This window comes from Talpa occidentalis, unplaced genomic scaffold, assembly GCF_014898055.3.
Source record: "Talpa occidentalis isolate TD23 unplaced genomic scaffold, MPIMG_talOcc4v2.1 talOcc4.49, whole genome shotgun sequence".
NCBI lineage: Eukaryota > Metazoa > Chordata > Mammalia > Eulipotyphla > Talpidae > Talpa > Talpa occidentalis.
In genome coordinates this window covers 22,831-31,536 of record NW_023604850.1, presented here as the reverse complement: position 1 = coordinate 31,536, position 8,706 = coordinate 22,831, and the positions used below count along the sequence as shown (strand labels likewise).

The 8,706-nt window shown below is 51.6% G+C and overlaps 1 long non-coding RNA gene across 2 annotated transcripts; it reads right to left on the bottom strand.

Annotated features, from left to right (window-relative positions):
* Positions 1 to 752: 752 nt before the first annotated feature.
* LOC119258472 (uncharacterized) lies at positions 753 to 8,111 on the bottom strand. 2 transcript variants are annotated; one of them, XR_008554100.1, is made up of 7 exons: positions 7,924 to 8,111; positions 7,424 to 7,603; positions 7,087 to 7,256; positions 6,527 to 6,673; positions 5,131 to 5,854; positions 2,083 to 2,210; positions 753 to 996 (listed from the first exon to the last, which is right to left on the bottom strand). It is a non-coding gene; the product is annotated as an uncharacterized LOC119258472 (long non-coding RNA). The 2 variants fall into 2 exon arrangements; XR_008554099.1 differs by lacking the exon at positions 7,924 to 8,111 and having other exon boundaries at positions 7,424 to 7,805.
* Positions 8,112 to 8,706: the final 595 nt, after the last annotated feature.

The window sequence follows — 8,706 nt, the reverse complement described above, 5'->3', positions numbered from 1 at the left end:
AATTGCAGATCTTTATCTTTGGCTTCAAAGATACTTAGTGGAAAGCTAACACTCAAGAGCATCATAATAACAAGTACAAATACATTTTTTTGTGCATTCTAAAGTTATAGCAATAAAACTTATTCCCATTAATATAATTATATTTTCCTAAAAATGTCATTATGTCAGAATCCCTGTATATATACATTATTTTCTTTTTTAAAAAAGGCTTTGGTTTCTTGTGTGAGACCTAAGTAACTGACAGAGCAACCGGAGGCCTGAGAACCAGTCTCTTAAAGGAAAAATTATTACCGTCCCTATTTTAAAGAAGTGCTGACAACCCTCCTTCCTGGAGTGAACGCTGAGCAATTTTACAAAGCAAGGTTTGAACTTTGATTCCAGGAAGCCTATGAGGGATGGGCGGGGTCACTGTCGGGGGGGCAACCCCTGGAAGCCACAGACGGGCGGCGACCGCGGCCTCTTCCAAAATTGCGGGCAGACAGGCCGGCGCGGAAAGCCCCGGCAACCCAGCACCACTCAGTGGGGAAGAGTCCTCACCTGGCCCAGCAGCGCTGATGAGTCCCAGGCTCCGCCCAACAGACTGTGCTTACGCAAAGGTGCACTTCTAGGGGCCGCCGGTAGGGGGCGCTGGTGAGCGCGTTCGCGGACCCTCAGCCCACACGGGGTTTGGTGAATCCTCTCACGCCCCTCTCCCACCTCTGGCTTATACTCCAGTTCTTGTATGCATAAATAATTAAATCTTTAAAAAAATAAAATAAAAGTGAGTACAGGACAATAAAAGAGAATGATTTTTACCCAACAGAAAAATAAGGTTGAAATTCTCAGATTCAGCACACCATTTAGAAAGTTCACTTTGGAGGGCTTGGTTTCTGTTGAAATGTTTCACTGTCAGTTTCTGGCCACGAAATAGTTTAGGTAGACTCAGGGCTACTATTGACAAACTTGCACTGACTCTTCCAAACAATAAGCCCCAAAGGAGCCAGGAAACCTAAAAAGCTGGGCAGACAACATATTAGAACAGTCATGAATATGGTTTTCAAGCAAGGAAATGTGACTGTGGAATCTTGTAAATCTCTTGCAATCTAAGATACTTTCCAACCATGTCAAAAGGCTTGGAGGGGCTTCTCTCAGCCTAGCCACACTCATCCATAATCAGAGAGCTAGAAATTGGAGATGTTGTCCCCCAAATTATAGATTTGACCAGAAGATTTCTGAAAGACACAGTCACTCCAGAATATTCTCCAGGCAGAAGTCATTTCTTTGGCTCTTGTAAGTGAAAAGGTTCAAGATGCCCCTCCTTGAGGGAATCCTGAAATAAAACCCATGAGATTCTCAGAACCAAGCAAAGTCCTTGCCATGGAGGGATACCCAGAGGACTCACTAGGACTTCAGATACTCATAAGGGATCTGAGGCTGTCCCTTTAGCAGGAAATAACTTCAGCTGTTTACAGCTCTTTTTAAATTTGAATTCAAACTACCTTTCTGGGAAACAGGAAAAAATAGGCATAAAAGACCTATCTTGAGTTTGTTTTCTGGTCCCAAGAATATAAAAAAAGTAGTTTGTCAAACCTGGAAAATGCTGAAGAATGTAAAAATCCCATGCCAATCAAAAAGCACAAATATAAAACTCTCCCCCAACTCCTACCCAAGAGTAAGTGAAGGAATTTGCCTCACAACTTTCAAAAATTCAAAGTGAGAAAATGCTGACAATGATTGATAAATTCATAGAGAATCTTGACAGAGCACAGCAACCCACTGAAATTTGCTTTTCTCTCTCCTCTTCCTTGGGTATGAGGTATGAGGGGAAGGGGATGATGATATGATACCCAAACATTCCACCCTGGCATCAGAGTTATTCTGAGCTAAAGGAAATTAAGAAAAAACAGACATAGGAAGAACTCCTCTACCCTCTCCATATGTACCGAAAGGTAGGACATAAATTCCCCTTGTTAAGATGATTCTTGCTCCCATACATGAAAGAGGGGAACAACCTTTGTCGCCAAAGATGGCATCTAGATGAGTCTGCATAAACACATTGAATAAAATAACCCTTATATTCCACTTGCTTCTCCATATACTTACCCACATAATTTATGGTCCCTAAAACTCTTCTTTTGTTGTCCAGTAACTTTTCCCTTCATTAAAATGGTATTAAACTTCCAACTCTAATCACTTCTTCAAGTTTTCACTTCTTTCTTTGTATAGGCCTTCTGCATAAAAATATTAAAAACATCACTTATATCTGTATTTTGCACAGCAGACCTCTCCTATCTTGCCTGCTGCTATCCACCTTTTCTGTTCTCCAAAAATAAATACATAAATAAATCTGTAGCCTTTTTTTCTCCTGTTAATCTGTCAGTTTCACTTACAGAACTCAGAAACAGAACCTAAGAAGATAGAATAAAAGCTTAGTCCTCCCTACACAGGTATGTCAGAAAAGCTCACCGCATTAGCAATTCTGAAGTCAAGCTATGGAAATGTTGAAAACACAAGAGAGAGAGCTCTATTATTTCCAGAAGCAGTGCTGATGAACACTGCCTCTAGCCTTTGCTATTTTATAGGGAAGCTACAAAGATGTGCCAGCTATTCTCCCCCATCTTCTTCCAAAGACTTTATTATGTATCAGGACTTTTATCTAACTGTCTTGCATAAAAAGTTTAGGTCCTGTACAATCACAAAGAAATAAATTATTCTACTCTCAAGGAGTCTAATGGTCCAGCACAGAACAACTGAAAGAAGGGGGTTCCACAAAGCAAATGCCAACACAGAGCTGCATAAGTTAATAAAGGTGACTGTAGAACAAAAACTCACCTAACCCAACAGAATTCTCACAGGTTTCTCTTCCCAATATGTGTAGACTCCAGTTGAGGCTTGTGTTTCAGTCCCAGGCCAAACCAACCACTTCCTATTTTTAGGACTATAAGTAGTTTACTTAACCTCCGTGTGACCCCATCCATAAAATGGGAATACTAGGATCTACCTCAAAGGGAAGTTAGAATTAGTAAAAGAGAGAGAACATATAAAGTATTTGGCACAATGCCTGGTAGTTAGTGCCAAGTAAGTGTTAATGATTACTATCATCATGTTATCAATCTGAAATTTTGAAGATGTTCCTCAGACTTTATTCTGCTATGAGGTATCAATGGAGCATGAAATTTATGAAGGAAGATTATTCATTTGTACATCTCAAGTCAACCTCATACTCACACTGTTGAGTAATTCATTTATTTATTGAGAGGGGAGAAATTACACAAAAGTTCAGATCATTTTAGATGAAGACCTTTTTCCTAGCACAGGTGTTATAGAAGCAGCACATGTTTGACAGCTTTTGAACTTTTATGATGTTTTTCACTGCAAATACAAAAGAAGCAAAACACTGACATTTGCTTCTTTAAAGTCCCATGAATTTATTTTCACAAGACACATGAAATATTGATGCCATTTTACTTCCACCACAAAAATCAATAAGCCATTTTTGGTCAAGGTCAGACTCAGGCTTCCATCTACAGCTGAAGGTTATCAAGCCAGCTGTGAGAGAAATGATTCTCCTCCTAGTCTCATTCAGTACTCTTTGGCCTATCTTTACATCAAGTTTCAGAATAAAGTCACTTCTAAATAAGCCTTTGGGGCCTTCCTGGTGGCACAAGGGGTTAAGCACAGCACTATGAAGTGGTCCACAGCCTCTGCAGCACGAGTTCGCTCCCCGGCCAGCCAGGGAGAAACCCACAGGGCACAGCAGGCCTCTCCTGACTTGCCCGCTGCTCCCCTCAGCAGTGTATTTCAGTCAGTCTGCCTGTTCTGCCCCCCACTCTGTCTCTGGTGAATCCTCTCACCCCCTGCATCGCTGGCCTGTACCCCAGCTCTTGTATGCATAAATAAATAAATCTTTAAAATAAATAAATAAATAAGCAAGCTTTTGTGAGAAAACATGTCTTCTATACTCTGATAGTCAGGTGAGTTCACCTTAATTGAAGTACAAGGTTTCTGAGGTTGGCTGAAAGGAACTAAAGTTCTGTATGTGTGAAACTGAGAGAGTACACTGGTCCTCAAGAAGGAAAAGAGAGTCCTCTACACAACAGCTGAAGACCACAAAATTGAGACACGATTTACCCGATATCATGGTGGAACATCTAACAGAGGGGAGGGTTTCAATGACAGACCTTACTGGCTAAAAGTGACCCTACAAGAAAAAAATCAATAGGCAAGAAAGGTCAAATGTGATAGATTTTTTTTTCCCCAAACAGAGTGTAGGTGATACTATACAAGTTGTAGGAAACACATGTCAACCAACAAGGCACTTAAAACTGAAACGGAAGAGATACCATACTGAGGATAATTGCTTATATTTTCTTTTCTGAACAAAATGGATCTGCAGACGGAACAACAACAACAACAAAAAACCTGAGAGAACAGTGATTATCACTACATTAAGAAAGAATGATTTTTATATTTTTATTTATAGATTTTTTAATCTGGCTGTATTTTCTAAAATAAAAAATAATTACTTTCCTCTTTAATTATGGATTTTTTTTAATGGATAAGACTGGTTATCCAGTTGTAGATGAGGGACAATCTGAGATATTATCTGCAGCTACATAAATCTCCCCCATTAGACTCAAGACCCTCAAGGATGAGACCCTCAAGGATTCCTTCAAACCCCAAAACACTACTAACACAGGGCCTAAATACACGTTGGCTCTATTGAGAAATATTAGCAAATTAATTTGTTTGTGGTCAAAAACACAAAGTAGGTGGCCCTGGTATAACCTCAGGAAGGTGCAAAAGGAAATGAAGTGTGAGCCTTTCTCACCAATATTTGGCAGGATTTTGAAAGGACATTCTTTCCAAAATGGTTCCCTTATAGGGTAAACATCAGTGACCCCGCCCCTCCGTCTAGAGCGCCTTCGGTCGCATTGCGTGCCCCTGGGGGTGTGAGTGCAAGAGCAGGGTGCAGGTGTTCTCCGGGGGAAAGCTTTACCAATCCCCCAAGAGGGAAGGGGGCCCAGTTTCCCCCTGGTTGAAGGGGATCCAGTTTCCCAATTGGGGTAGGGGGGCCCCTAACCCAGTGGGGTCTGACGGTCACCGAAACCCCTCACCTGCGCCCCCAAGCTGAAACCCTGGGAAGCGCACCTTTGCGCAGGCAGAGTCCGGGGGCGGGGTCAAGCTCCAGCCTGGGGCATAGCCAGAGGCTCAGCAGCACTGCTGGGCCAGGTGAGGACTCTTCCCCTCTGAGTGGGGCTGGGTTGCCCGGGGCTTTCCGCGCCGGCCTGTCTGCCTGCAATTTTGGAAGAGGCCGAGGTCGCCGCTTGTCTGTGGCTTCCAGGGGGTGCCCCCCGTGACAGTGACCCCGCCGCTCCGTCATGGGCGTTTTTGGGGGCACGGCCTGGCCCTAGGGGTGTGATTGCAAGAGGAGGGTGTAGGTATCCACCAGGGGGAAGGGGACCCGTTCCCAAAACGGGCTTGAGAACCTGGTCCCTGTAGGGGTCTTAGGACCCCGTAACCCGGTTGGTGTAGAGGGCCCCCAAGCCCCGTGGGGGATGAGGGTCCGCGAAGTCCCTGACCAGCGCCCCCTCAAGGCGGCCCTGAGAAGTGCACCGTTGCGCAGGCAGAGTCCAGTGAGCAGGGTCAGGCTCCAGCGGGGGGCGGAGCCGGGGCTCATCAGCGCTGCTGGGCCAGGTGAAGACTCTTCCCCTCTGAATGGGGCTGGGTTGCCCTTGCCTTTCCCCGCCGGCCTGTCTCTCTGCAATTGTGGAAGAAGACGCGGTCGCCGCTCGTCTGTGGCTTCCAGGGGGTGCCCCCCGTGACAGTGACCCCGCCGCTCCGTCATGGGCGTTTTTGGGGGCACGGCCTGGCCCTAGGGGTGTGATTGCAAGAGGAGGGTGTAGGTATCCACCAGGGGGAAGGGGACCCGTTCCCAAAACGGGCTCGAGAAGCGAGTCCCTGTAGGGGACTTAGGACCCCGTAACCCCGTTGGTGTAGAGGGACCCACAGCCCCGTTGGGGATGAGGGTCCGCGAAGTCTCTGACCAGCGCCCCCTCAGGGCGGCCGTGAGAAGTGCACCGTTGTGCAGGCAGAGACCAGTAGGCGGGGTCAGACTCCGGCCAGGGGCGGAGCCTGGGGCTCATCAGCGCTGCTGAGCCAGGTGAAGACTCTTCCCCTCTGAGTGGGGCTGGGTTGCCAGGACCTTTCCCCGCCTGCCTAGCTGCCTGCAGTTTCGGAAGAGGCCGCGGTCGCCGCTCGTCTGTGGCTTACAGGGGATGCCCTCCCTGACCGTGACCCCGCCGCTCCGTCTGGGGCATCTTGGGACGCACGGCCAGTGCCTGGGGGTGCGAGTGCGAGAGGAGGGTGCAGGTGTGCCCTGGGGGGAAGATTGACCGTTCCCCCAAGTGGGAAGAGTGCCCCGTTCCCCCACGGGGGAGGTGGGTCCCGTTTCCCCATGGGGGTAAAGAGCCCCCTAAACCCGTGGGGGCTGAGGGTCCCGAACCCTCTCACCAGCGCCCCCTATCGGCGGCCCTGAGAAGAGCACCTTTGCGCACGCGCCGTCCAGTGGGCGGGGTCAGGCTCTGGGCCAGGGGCGGAGCCTCGGGCTCTTCATTCGCTGCTGGGCCAGGGGAGGACTCTTCCCCTCTGAGTGGTGCTGGGTTGCCGGGGATTTCTGCGCCAGCCTGTCTGCCTGCAGTTTTGGAAGAGGCCACGGTCACCGCTCGTCTGTGGATTTCAGGGGGTGCACACCCTGACAGTGACCCCGCCCCTCCGTCTAGGGTGTCTTCGGGCACACGGCTTGCCCCTAGGGGTGTGAGTGCGAGAGGAGGTTGCAGGTGTGCCCCGGGGGAAAGACTCACCGTTCCCCCAAGGGGGAAGAGTGCCCCGTTCCCCCATGCGGGAAGGGTGCCCCGTTTCCCCATGGGGTAGAGGTCCCCCAACCCCCATGGGGACTGAGGATCCAGACTCCCTCACCAGCCCCCCCTAGCGACGGCCCTGAGCAGTGCACGTTTGCGAATGCAGAGTCCAGTGGGCGGGGTCAGGCTAGGGCCAGGGCGGAGCCTGGGGCTCATCAGCGCTGCTGGGCCAGGTGAGGACTCTTACCCTTTCAGTGGGGTTGGGTTGCCCTGGGCTTTCTGCGCCGCCCTGTCTGCCTGCAGTTTTGGAGGAGGCCGCGGTAGCCGCTTGTCTATGGCGTACAGGGGGTGCCGTCTCGGACAGTGACCCCGCCCCTCCGTTTAGGGCGCCTTCGGTCGCTCAGCGTGCCCCTGGGGCTGTGAGTGCGAGAGGATGGTGCAGGTGTTCCACGGGGGAAAGATTTACCAATCCCCCAAGGGGGAAGGGGGCCCAGTTTGCCCATGGTTGAAGGGGATATCGTTTCCCAATCGGGGTAGGGGGCCCCCTAACCCCGAGGGGGCCTAGGGTCCCCAAAACCCCTCACCTGCACCCTCAAGCGTAGACCCTGAGAAGAGCCCCTTTGCGCAGGCAGAGTCTGGGGGGCGGGGTCAAGCTCCAGCCGGGGGCGGAGTCTGGGGCTCATCAGCGCTGCTGGGCCAGGTGAGGACTCTTCCCCTCTGTGTGGGTCTTGCTTGCCGGGGCCTTTCCCCGCTGTCCTATGTCTCTGCAGTTTTGGAGGAAGCCGCGGTCGCCATTCGTCTGTGGCTTACAGGGGGTGCCCTCCCTGACAGGGACCCTGCCCCTCCGTCAAGGACGTCTTCAGGCGCACGGCCTGCCCCTGGGATTGTCTGTGCGAGAGGAGGGTGCAGGTGTGACCCGGGGGGAAGATTGACCATTCCCCTAATGGGGAAGAGTGCCCCGTACCCCCATGGGGTAAGTGGGTCCCGTTTCCCCATGGGGGTAGAGGTTCCCCAAACCCCATGGGGACTGAGGTTTCCGAACTCCCTCACCAGCGCCCCCTAGCGGCGGCCCTGAGCAGTGCACCTCTGCGCATGCATAATCCAGTGGGCGGGGTCAGCCTCCGGCCGGGGGCGGAGCCTGGGACTCATTAGCGCTGCTGGGCCAGGTGAGGACTCTTCCCCTCTGAGTGGTGCTGGGTTGCCCGGGGTTTTCCACGCCGGCCTGTCTGCCTCTAGTTTTGGAAGAGGCCGCGGTCGCCGCTCGTCTGTGGCTTCCAGGGGTGCCCACCCTGACTTCCAGGAGTGACCCCGCCCCTCCCTCATGGGCCTCTTTGGGGGCACGGCCTGGCCCTGGGGGTGTGAGTGCGAGAGGAGGGTGCAGGTATCCACCAGGGGGAAGGGGACCTGTTCCCAAAACGGTCTTGAGAACCGGGTCCCTGTAAGGGACTTAGTACCCCATAACCCCGTTGGTGTAGAGGGACCCGCAACCCGTGGGGGAGGAGGGTCTGGGAAGTCCCTGACCAGTGCCCCCTCTCGGCGGCCCTGAGAAGTGCACCGCTGCGCAGGCAAAATCTGGTGGGCGGGGCCAGACTGCGGCCGGGGGCGGAGCCCGGGGCTCATCAGCGCTGCTGGGCCAGGTGAAGACTATTCCCTTCTGAGTGGGGCTGGGCTGCCGGTGCCTTTCCCCGCCGGCTTGTCTGCCTCTAGTTTAGGAAGAGGCCGCGGTCGCCGCTCGTCTGTGGTTTCCAGGGGGTACCCCCCCGACAGTGACCCCGCCCCTCCCTCATGGGCGTCACAGGGAGCACGGCCTGGCCCTGGGGGTGTGAGTGCGAGAAGAGGGTGGAGGTGTGCCCCCGGGGGAAGATTG